The sequence below is a fragment of the Erythrolamprus reginae genome, chromosome 2 (genome assembly GCF_031021105.1).
Source record: "Erythrolamprus reginae isolate rEryReg1 chromosome 2, rEryReg1.hap1, whole genome shotgun sequence".
NCBI classification, from domain to species: Eukaryota; Metazoa; Chordata; class Lepidosauria; order Squamata; family Dipsadidae; genus Erythrolamprus; species Erythrolamprus reginae.
Genome location: NC_091951.1, coordinates 172947424 through 172959236, shown reverse-complemented (window position 1 = coordinate 172959236; position 11813 = coordinate 172947424). Strand labels below are relative to the sequence as shown.

The 11813-nt window shown below is 43.1% G+C and overlaps 1 long non-coding RNA gene across 1 annotated transcript in view; it reads left to right on the top strand.

The window, feature by feature from the left end:
* The first annotated feature begins 1512 nt into the window (after positions 1 to 1512).
* LOC139161394 (uncharacterized) overlaps positions 1513 to 11813 on the top strand; it is a 62941-nt gene continuing 52640 nt past the window's right edge. The window contains exon 1 of the long non-coding RNA XR_011558101.1: positions 1513 to 2280. This is a non-coding gene — a long non-coding RNA (uncharacterized lncRNA). The remainder of the gene's footprint in view (positions 2281 to 11813) is intronic.

The following is an 11813-nucleotide window of genomic DNA, read 5'->3' as shown; positions in this document are numbered from 1 at the left end:
TTATTTGGCCTTCTATGCCACCCCACTCCTAGAGGACTCTGGGCAGCTATTAATAATATTCTTATTATTGTTATTACTATTCATACTTATGAATAGTATTGCTGTAAGTCCCATGGGATTGGGCGGCATAGAAGTCAAATAAATTAAATTATAATCTTCCAGCCCTTTTCTATCTGTATTTAAAGCACTCTCTCAATTCCACGTTTCCCCACAACAATCACTCTGTGAGAAAAGGGCAAAGTGAGCTTCCATAGCTGACTGTGAATCTACCCCTGCCTTTCCCATTTTATTCCCCACAGCTGAATCACCATATCATTTAATCGGGTTTTACTAAGGGAGTAAAATAAACATATTTAACAAATTACCCAAGGCACATTTGCCAAACTGGCCTCTGTATTGTACTGCAACTCCCAGCCGAGTAGGAAATCCAAGGCAGCACCCACAAGGTAAAGGCTGTAAGAGTCGCCCTAAAGAAGCTGAAGGCCAAAGAGCCGGCGGCCTCACTTGTTTGGGCCTCGCGGGGTGGATTATGGGAGCTGTTGTCTGGCTAATTCAGCCGGGATGGGGCGGGCGGGGGAACCTGCGTTTTGCGTGCGCTGACAAGGAAAACGAGCGGAGGAACTCCCGGGAGGGAGCCCGATCGCTGGGTTTTTGTTTTTTTTGCCTTCTTTAAATCCAAATCATTCTTGGCTGGGGCCTCCCCTTGGAAAATGCCGCGAAGCTGCCGGAAAATTCGCTACCTGTCACGCTCTCCCGAGTTTCGAAGCAGCGCGGCTCTGACTCAGCAGAAAACAACAACCGCCAGGCTCCCTTTTTTTTGCAAAAGGCGCGGGAAGGAAACGACGGGCACCGTTCGGGAGCAATGTTCCCAAGACGATCGCGGGCGGAGGGGGGAAACCCCCGACGGTAAACTTGCACGTCCGCCTGTCGCGGCAACACGCTTGGCCTCCGCTTTTAACAGAGCCTGAGCATAAACGGCGCCCGGGGTTTTTCCGCGGGGAGAAGACCGAAAAGGGGGGGGGGGGGGCGGCTGGCGAGACATTTAATGGTCTGAGCCTTTATACCGGCTGTCACCACTAGGAGGCGGTCTTTCTCCTCGCTTGCGCCTGCAAGGTAGGGAAGAAAGGGAAAAAAACCCCAAGAACCCTGATCTGAATGCTCAGCTGGTAGCGGAGGGAGAGGGGCGGAATATGGGCGGCGGGACGCGGGGTGAGGACAGACAGAGAGAGAAAGAGAGAGAATGGAGAGAGAGAGACTATCGGGAAATCCAACCGCCCGGCCGTGTCAAAGATCGGCCCCCCAAATTTCCAAAGCGACCATTTGGCGAGCGGCTGGAGCCTTTTGCCTAGCTGGGATGTATGTCTATATTGGGGCGGCGGGGGTGGGGGGGGGGAAGAGAAGAAGAGAGGCGGTATTTTGGATGGTTGGCTGGCGCTCCCCCTTGTAAATCTTGCCAAGCGAAAATTGCACCATCGGAGCAGTCTGACTTCAAGTGGGTGGGGACGAGGGCGCTTCCCTTAAACAGCCCGGAGAAGGAGAAGAGCGGAGGGAACCCGGGGTAGGGCGGGGGGCGCTGCTTCTTTCCTGGGCGGCGGCTACTGCTGCTGGTGCTCGTGGTGTCGCCGTCGCCGCTGCTGCTCTTCTTGCCCAGCCCTGCCCTGCCCCAGCGCTTCTGGATCTATCGCCTAACACGTGGGGACTGTCTCTCTCTCTCTCTCTATCTTTTTTTTTCTTACGCGGCGGAAACTTTCAACTTTCGAGGGATACTTGCTGCCAACTTAAGACACGCACCAGCGCTCGGTGTCACAGCGGCGTGGGACTCCCGGCCGCGGCGGCTTTTGCGGGTGCTTGGAATCGCCAAGTCCCCGCGGATCCATCCACGCGCTCCTTTTCGGCTCCTTGGGTGCAGTGTGCCTCTCTGCCTTCTCCCGGCCGTTGGAATTTCGCCCCTTCGAGGCTGAGGGGCTTTTTTTTTTCCGGGGCTCCGGCCGGTCTGCCAACCTCCCTACTCCTCGGCCGCCGCTCCCTTTTCCCCCCTTAAAGCGCTGGAAAAGAAATAAAATGTGGCCGGCGACGAGCCTTTTCCACACGAAGCCTCTCTGGTTTTCCCGAGGGGCAGCAGCTCGCCCCCCCTCCCCACCCCCGTGGCCTGCCGTTACCGCCTCATTTTTTTTGTGCCGTCCGGTGTAACTCAAGAATACCCGGCCCAGGACAAGCGAATAAAATCCACAGGAACGCGGCAGGATTTGCTGGCTCCCCCCCACCCCCGTTTGACAGAAGGTAAGCAAGGAGCGGGGGAGAGACTGGCTGACTACGCACGCGTGCGCCCGAAGCCCCCTTTTTATTTTTTTGCAGGCTTGAGCTCTTGTCAGTTCGGTTGTGCCTCACGGGCTGGCGTGACTCGGGGACCCTTTTAAACCCTGGGTTTGGGTTTTTTTTTAAAAATGGGGGTGGCGGGGGAATCAATCTCGGGCGGTTTTTACCGAGCTCCTCACGGGGACATCTTTTCCCGGGGAGCCATTGAGATGGGCGGGCGGGCAGGGCGGTCTGTTTCTTCCAAAGCGGTCGGGTGGCCGTGCGCGGGTTAGACCCGAAAGCTGCTTTTCCACACGTTCCCGCAAGTCCCTCCCTTCTTCCCCTGTTGGGAGAACTCCCCGAGTCAGCGTAATTCTTTCCTTTTCTCTCCCCCCTCCCCGTTCCCGAGTCTTTTGGGAGTTGGGCGGCATATAAATTCGACTGAAGAAATGAAATATTATTTCCTAAAGGAGAAGAAGCTTAATTGGCAGTTTAAGGTGCACTTGGGCTTTTTTAAAAAACCACGCCGCCAAAAACGGGGCTTAAAAAGAATGGAACGACGTTATGAAGGCGCTGCTGAATAAGGGTCGGTGTACGGGTGTGTCTTCTCTCCCCCCTCACGACACCCCCTCCCCGCCCGGTCGTTGTGAGAAGCAAAAAACGGTTTCTTCTTGTGAAAGCCCCGGCGAGGCTTTTTTTTCTCCGCAGCTGGGAGTTTGGGGCTGGGTCTTTGCGGGCGAGATGAGAAGTTTCTGCCTTCAACTGGCCTACAAAGTCCCAGTTCCCGGCTCTTAACTTTGCGGTGCGGCTGGGCGCTACCCTGAGGGGAGAAGGACAAGACGCGGGCGAGCCAGCAGCCGCAGCAGCCGCTGAAAAAGGGAGTTTCTATTGTCAGGGTGCGGGTCACGGGTCACAAGGCTCTGGGGGTCAAGTGAAATAATTCCTCTCGGGATTGGAAGCTTGGAAGGGAAAGGCTGTTCTCCTTTCCGCACGTCGCCCTTCCTCACCCACTGCGGTTGAGATTTCCTCCCCTACGAAAATGAAGCACTGGGCGGTATCGATCCTTCAATCCGGTCCAAATGGAGCCTCGAAAGGTCGCGTTCCTTATAAAGAGGAGGAAAGCACGTGCTTAACTTTTCCTGGCGAACAAGTCCCGGGTTCTTAGCAAAAAAATATTTCCCCCCCTGCGTGGTTTAAATTGCGATAGGCCTTCAAACCCATTTCAAACGTACAGAATGTTACTGATTTTAAGAAGAAGAAAAAAAGACGAATAAGTACGGATTCCAATACAGTATTGATTTTAAAATTTAGACAGGTCTGTTGGAAATATATCCAGTGCAACCGAATAATAGTGGCGAATTAATTCACTTGAATGTGCATGAATTGATTTGTCCATCCTTTTTCCATGTTCACATGAAATGTATTTTTATGTCTCCCAAATTTGCAAGTCATTGTAAACATGTCTGGTTCGGGGGTGGGGGCTTATGTCAAAGAGTGGCAATATTTATTTTCCCTTTACCTTAGAAAGAAAATGCAGTTTCTTTCTAAGGAGAAAAAAAAGATAATCGTAACTGAAAATAGTATGAGTATTAGTGATTGTCAAATTATTTGTAGGAATGCTTTTTTAAAAATTCATTGATCAAGCAATGAGGCAGCTTTTGAAAATATAGGGTCAGTATTCTTAACAGTTATTATTGTTTGGTTTATAGAAATGACCCAGTTCTTGGGGTGGGGGACTAAATATATTGTATCCTGAAAGTACAGTATTTGATTTTACATGCATGTCACACTGTGGAAAGCCTTTTAAATAAAACTTTATAAGCAGAATTCTTGGTAAAGAAGGAAAAGTAATGGCTGTATAATTTCAGCGTACACATATTCAGTAATAAATCTAGTAGAAATTATTTCTAAGTAATTGTGTGTAAGACTGGCTTTTAAAAGTTTATCCAAATATTAATACCTGGGAGGAAAGTAATAAATAAACAGTTAATGATTCTTTCCATAAATAATGTGAGCCTTATGGTATAAATGTCCTATATCTATCCCCATAAGAATTAAACCACATTATAGTGTTCACCAGTGTGTAAATCTTTCTGGTGATGGATTTTAAAACAGTCTGACAACTTTCCATTTTAAAATTTCTTTACAGAGGATGAAAAGCACAGCTTCGTTGTATACTTCATTCAGACTAATCACAATCTATCTGCCTATTAATATAGGCATATTCCATTTGCAGCGTACACTCCATTTCATTAATAAAATTAACTCACTCTCCAGCCACTAAAACATAACCATTTATTTGGTAAACATCAATTAAAACTATTATCAAAAGAGGGCCTAGTTCAACACAGGTTTAAAGAGGCATTTAGTATTAACTAGGAATACAAATATAAATCAAAATATATGCAGTAATTAGTGCACAAAAAGCTGGGAAGTGGGGAATATTTTATTTTTTATGGTTCAAGGATGTCAACCAAGATTTAAGACCAAGATGAAGAGACAACTCTGCTTTCATTATATATGTCTATATCTTCTGAATGAACAAATCATTCATGTAGTTCTAAATATATGCTTTTGGGGGGAAATACCATTGAGCTCTCTAAACATTTTATATTTTGAAGTGATCGTTCAGTTGGGACCATGGTGTTAACTTTTTAATCCATAAAATGGAATTTAACATTTCTGTAATAGAAACATATCAAAGGTATAAAGGCCAAATAAATATGAACAACTTTAATACTGTTTGTTATTTTTCAAGAGGCTTCTGTTTTGGTATTGCTGCTATATTTTTCAAAATTATTTCTACAAAGAAGCAGAACTATCTATTGTGAAAAATTTCATACAAAAAATCCAAATGGATTTTAGGCAGTGTTACTTGATTACCTGCAACCGTGAATGTTGTGCATTCCAGCAAACTGAAAATCCAAGTGGATCCATTTGCTAGCGAATGCATTAAGAGTTTCTGGTGTCTATTTGGGCCTTGTTCTATTTTCTTAGGAATACCATGTCATATCAGCTTTTTCTACAAGGAAGCATGCATGATGCAATATTCTATGTTGGTTTATTTGGGAATGAATTCTGTGCAAATGTAAGATCTAGTTTAAATTTCACAGGCATAGGATCAGACTTTTCTGGTGGTATCCTGAGAAAGAAACTCTAATCCCAATTCAACCCATGAGATTTACTGCTAGAATAAGTGTTCAGATTTAAGTTAATGTCACACTTTTTAAAATTAAAAATTCTTACCTTTGGTAGGATTGCATGGTAAATGTGATTTTTCTTTACCTTTGAGGTTACTTTTCTAGCTTTATTCTTCTTCTAAAGGGATACACTTAATATATTAAAAATATTACTATTTTATTTATCTTTTAAAATCCCATATTAGCTTATTGATTGCCTTGGGTAACTAATAAACAGTAGTTATGTTTATTTAAATAAAAATCCCACTTTTTCACCTCTAAACCAGATCAGTGTTAGAGCAAGAAATATGCTTTACATTTATATGTGTTTGTGTGTGTGTGTTCATATTCTATATAAACTCCCAAACCTTAATTATTTAATAGACACATTCCATGGAGGCAACCATACCTTATTTTCAAACCCAAATAGTTTCCGTCATACTATAAATCTGACTAAAGGAAAATCCGTTTGCCTTGAGAAACAAATCAATCTATTTTTTAATGTAGCTATTTTTTAAATCCTCGTCTGTCACAAGGATGCATCTCATGGTGTAGGAAACTCAGTTTCCATCCCTTGTTCTCCAGCCTTTGCATTTTATGCACGCATTAGGAAAATTACATTTCCTATTACCTTTTTCTGGGTTAGTTTTGTCACTTAATCCTAACGTGAGCTCAATGGAAGAAGAGAGGAAATGCAATCCTTTGTGGGGGGCACTTATGTCCAATTATCACTGAATTTTCTACTCTAAATTCTCTTAGGAGCAGCATTTCTTGAGTATAGGCCCTTAGCACAGCTATGGAAGGAAGAAGATCTTGAAAGTCGTCTTACCAGGCCAACGCCCGTCAAAAGTATGATGGCATGCTTTAGCACAGTGACGTGTCCTGGAGTATTTATTAAAATTAAATGTAAATTTGTACTGGATTGGATTCCAAACATTTTGTAAGGTGTTCCCACATATGCTGAAATTGGCATGTTTCAAGAAAGTGTGTGTGAGATCGATTGAAAGCGATGTGAATGCAAAGTCCTTGGTTAAGAATGCATTCCTAAAATGTCTACACATGAGAAGGGTAGAAAGACTTTAGAATTATCATAGATAATTCTCTGGGTTTCAGTCCTATGACTGCAATATTTTGTGTGCTTTTCTGAAGGCCATAGGCTGCATTTACACTGCAGAATCTCCAAAAGAAACGGTGAATAGAACTGTGCTGTAAATCCCCTGAATATTAGTATTGATAAAATATTGTGATAGCCTCAAAGTAGTTTGGGGGAAACCAGTAGTTGAGCAAATATTTTTCAACAGTTGTATGAGCTCGAGTCACATATTAGCTGGAACTCTGAAGGATTAATAACGATGTATAAAGTATTTCATTTGGATACTTCAGTCTTTGATTTATAATACTGTATTCCCTGATCTCAGACCTTTGGATTTTAATAGGAAAGTTTTAAAGTAAACATGCTTTTGGCTTTCTTTCAGTAGCCTTTTGTTATATTGCAGTCGCACTTGTATTCTTTTCTTTGAAGAAACTCCAGAGATATTAGCCACAGAGTAGTTCACTTCTTCCTTGCGCCATGTCACTTTAACATTTTTTTTCCTACAATAACTGAAACTGCTAGTAGCCCTGCAGCAAAAGGGAATAAAACCTAAAAAGGGCGGGAGATACCTGATTCATTTGGAGCGAGGAAACTTTGTGTTATTTTCATGTTCTTCTCTTATTAGATGAGGATATTGCATCCCATTAAAACTGGAATGCTGTTTTACAATTAATAAAGTCTCCTAGTGAATTCATTCATGCATTTCTACTTTTTCTCACAAGAGCATGGAACGATTCATAAAATATCATCGCAGTGAATTCATTCAGGCATTTGTGTAGTTCTCGTAGCGAGAATATGGAAGGGATTTGCCACCACTTTCTGGGAAGCTTTATGGCTTAACAGTCTGGCCTGTAGCCCAGGGATTTCCCTGTGGCCTCCCATCCAAACACAAAAGAGGTTCAAGCGTGTCTTAACTCCAGGCCCAATTCAATAATGTAAAAAGTCAACACAAGATCACGTTATTTAGCTTAATGATTGCCCCTTAGTTGAAATCATGTTCTTTATTTTAGGAGCTTATCCATCATTTTCCAGCTTCTAGTCAGTCAGAACAGCGGGGACACCTATTATTTTTTTTTAAGCAAAAGGGGAGTTTAGCTCAGGGGGTTTCATGGGCTCTGTAAGAAAAAAGCAGCAACTCCGCCAAGAATCTGGTTTCTGCTCTGCCTGTGCCTCCTGGAATTGTAGTCTTGCAATTCCCCCTTTTCCTTAAGGCTCTTCCCAGGCTCCGATTGGAGGGGGCGAGGTTGCTTAAATTCAAAAATTCAAATCCAAACCTTTATTGTCAGAGTGCAACGTGTGTACAATGAGATTGGCTGAGCCTTAAAGCAGACAAATGCAATAACTTTTAGGAGAGAAACACAGGATTCTGTCTGGAAAGAGCAGTCATCTGCTTTTGAGTATAGATTTCATTGCTTGTCTCCTCCATTTCCAAGGAATGCTTCAGAGGCTTTTCTTGTCCTTTAAATAGACAGGTCATTCTGTTTGAAGATTTGCCCTGATATTTTGCCTTGTGCAGATTTCCTAGGAATGACTTCAATATTTGTACTCAAAACGTTAATGTACTAATCCAATCCTTTTCTTTGGAATAGTGGGAAATTATCCAGTGGGAGTTCCAGTATTTGCACAGTTCAAATTTTGACGTGTGCGAGCCTATCTGTTCCTGTTCTACAGTATGTATTCTTACCGGCAGTGTTTGAGTGTGCATCCTTCCTGTAAATGTTTGGGCAAAAACAGAAAAAAAAAAGATTGATGTGACTTCTCTTTTTTAGACTAGCAAGCTGACATAGGAGGAACGTGCCTACCAATGTACTCCAGGGCCCATTCCATGTTTTTACTGATATTCATGTTTGCTGTGGCTGAACAAGTGTTGAACCGGTGTTTTTCCTGCAGGATGCCTGCAATGTGTGAATGGGAGAATTCTGCTTTCCTGTGTGGACACCAGGGCACACACATTTGCAAACTGCTTAGGGACGTGTGAAGGATCCTTCCAGGGAAGTATTATGGGTTGGCCAGCCGTTTGGCAGGGTCTTCTGGATTCATTCTCTGGCCTCTGAAATCTTCCCATTCATTTTTATTAGAAGGCGTTTTGCAGACTGAAGGAGAATGACTGAAGGAGTTTGGACTTTCTGTCCTAAATACATTGCCCGGTAATTTAAGAGAATGAAATTCTGTCTTAAGCAAGAGGAATCTGTTCAGTTTGGGAACCCCCAAAGATTGGCCTTTGGGGTATTGGCTTTTGGCAGTGCCGTGCAGAAGCAGATGGGGAGGGCAGTTCAAAGGGCCATAAAATGAGCCACAAAACAATGGCAATGAAGTCATTGCTGCATAGTATCTCTCTGACCTCTAGGTCCTGCTGACTATCCTGGCCTAGCCCAGAAGGAGATTGCCCCAGGGCCTATCTGCCTTGTTCACAAACATATTGTTGCTGTTCGACTTGTTAAACCAATGCTCAAGTTAAGCCCTTGTTTTCTCTCTGGCAAATTAAGGATTCTGCCTATCTTGGAACAACAAAGGATTCCTTCTTTGGGGGAGATAAGGCAGTATTGTTGCTCTCCCCCCTCCCTCCCCCTCCCCAGTCCTTGGGATGGCATTGGAATGAAAATCCAGATAAATAAATAACCTTGTGATCCTGTTATCTCCACCCCCCACCCCCAATTTCAGAGTCTTTCGAGTAACTTGGTTGGAAGGCTTCTGCTTGGCTGTGTCCATCAATTACTAGAGCCTGACTAATGGAAGGCATAGGCTGAGTTTCTCCGCAGAATTGCAAAACTTGTTTGTACTCAGAAAAAAAGACCCACATTTTTACTTGAGGAGTAATACGTAATGGAACAGTGGAGAGATTTTAGCTTTAGGGCGTGACTTCTTGCATGCCAGCAGAAGATACTGATGAATTGGACATTAAAAACCCATGTATATATATATATATTTTAAAAAGAAGTATTTATTTATAGAGATATAGGAGGGCTATGCAGGGCTTGTCCACCTAATTTCCTTTTCCTGGGAAGTAGTGTGAGCCATCTTGGCTCACGCTACTTCCCCAGATCTCCCTGGGAAGGTTTGTCCCTGGTTCTTGAACATTATTTGGGAAATAAAATGAAAAAAGACAAAAAAAAGTAAAGAAGCAGAGTCATAATGATATTGTTAAGGAACCCAGAACATTGCAGAAACAGGTAGTCCTCGAGTTACGAGCATAATTGGCTCCAAAATTTCTGTTCCTAAGTGTGATCATTGTTAAGGGAGTTGCCCCATTTTGCGGTTTTTTCCTGCCACAGTTGTTAAATGAATCACCATGTTAAGTTAGTTTAAACATGTTTGCAACATGGATTTGGCTTTCCCATTGACTTTGCTTGTCAGAATGTTGCAGAAGGGAAACACGTAACCCCCGGGACACTGGAAATATCATAAAAATAAGGCAATTGCCAAGCCACCTAATTTTAATAAGTGGAGAAGTTGAAATGATTGTGAGTGTGCAAAATGGTTGTTAAGTCACTTTTTTTCAGGGCCGTTGTAACTTTGAACTGTCCTCAAATGAATGTTTGTAACTCGAGGACTAACTGTACAAATCATATTTCAATCAATTCATACGGGAATGTGTTAATTAAACAATCAAAAGGTTCTTTAATTTTGGGCTTGATTCCTGATGATTCTTGCAGAAAGATATTGTGTTTTTTTTAAGTTTGTTTGCCTTTTACATTTTTAAGTTCCTCTTTGTGTGTGTGGGTGAGTTTGTGTGCATACAGATACGTTTTGTTTTCACCCAACATATTGAGATTGTTGTTTTTCTATGTTCTAGGAAAGCCTCGCTGTTACAAATGAGTCCATGTACCCCCATTTAATATCGTGCTGGTCTTTGACATGCATAATAGATGGCTAAGTAGAGCTCTATGGAAGATTTTGAATCGGGGACAGAGCAAGTTAAATATTTCTGTTCTCCTTAGAATGAATTAGAAACTGCCTCTGGTTGCCCTGTTCAGCGGTGGATTGTTGCCAGTTCAGATTGGTGGCAGGAATTTGCCCCTGCTTGCTGAACTGGCAGTGGTGACCTGCCGGCCATGCCCCCAATCGGTCCTCCGATCGCTGCTCCTCAAAAGTGGCTGGGAAAGAACCCTCTGCGCATGCGCAAAGGCTTCTGCACATGTGCAGAGGGTCATTTCCCCAATGTGACGTAGGGACTTTCGACATGATGAGAAACTGGTAGGGAAGGTAAATAGAACCCACCCCGGCCCCATTCCATTTGATTTTGAATTCAGAGTTCGCATTGAGTTGAAATACAGCCTTTTCCCTCAAACATACAAACGATTGTCCATGTGTGTGTAAAGTTGAATTACAACATTTACATCCTAAAGGTGCTTTTTTTTTCAGGAGGCAACTGGACTTTCTTGTTTTTTCTTTTGAAGACATTTCGCTTCTCATCCAAGAAACTTCTTTAGCTCTGACTAGATGGTGGGGAATGGAAGGATTTATACTCCTTGCAGACAGCTGTCATTTGTATCCTTTTAGAGGATCCTTGAAGCACTTTGAGGTTTATCTGTGTCCTCAGAGAGTCAGTTGAGTAATGCTCCAGGTTCCTGCAGTCTGTACTTTTTCCCTCTGGAAATCCATTCCTACTCCCACCCACCCATCAAAGTCTGTTCATCCCAAATTGTATAGCTAAAAGTCTAGAGATTCTCCATCATCCAATCACCCAGTTGCTTCCTGGAAAAAGAAAAGGACAACCATGGACCTGGATGACTGAGAATCTCTACAGACTTTTAGAGCATTTGCAGTATTTTAGGGCGGTTACTAGTGTGGAAAAATAGAAGTGAGCCTTATGTGAATCATGCATTTTAGTATATTAGGAGAAATTTTGTATTTATTTATTTATTGATGTCTTTAAATCCATGTTGATGCACGGCAGCTGCCTTGACATGTTCCTGCAATTTTTACAGCAAGGTTTTTTTGGAGGTGATTTGCCCATGCCTGCTTCCTAGGACTGAGAGACAGTATCTGGCCTAGGATCATCCAGTTGGCTTTGTGCCTAAGGCAAGACTAGAATTCACCCTCTCCTGGTTTCTCGACAAATGCCTTAGCTGCTATATCAAACCGGTTGTAATTAGGTGTAAAAAGTGGGATTACAGATTTGGGAAACTTTAAAAATGGTAAGGAAAGTTACTTGTGAACTGTCCTATGGCTTTAAGGCGCCTAACCCAGCACCCTCAGTATTAATTATTCATCAGAGCAATTACTAAGTCTGTCCTTTCATGTTG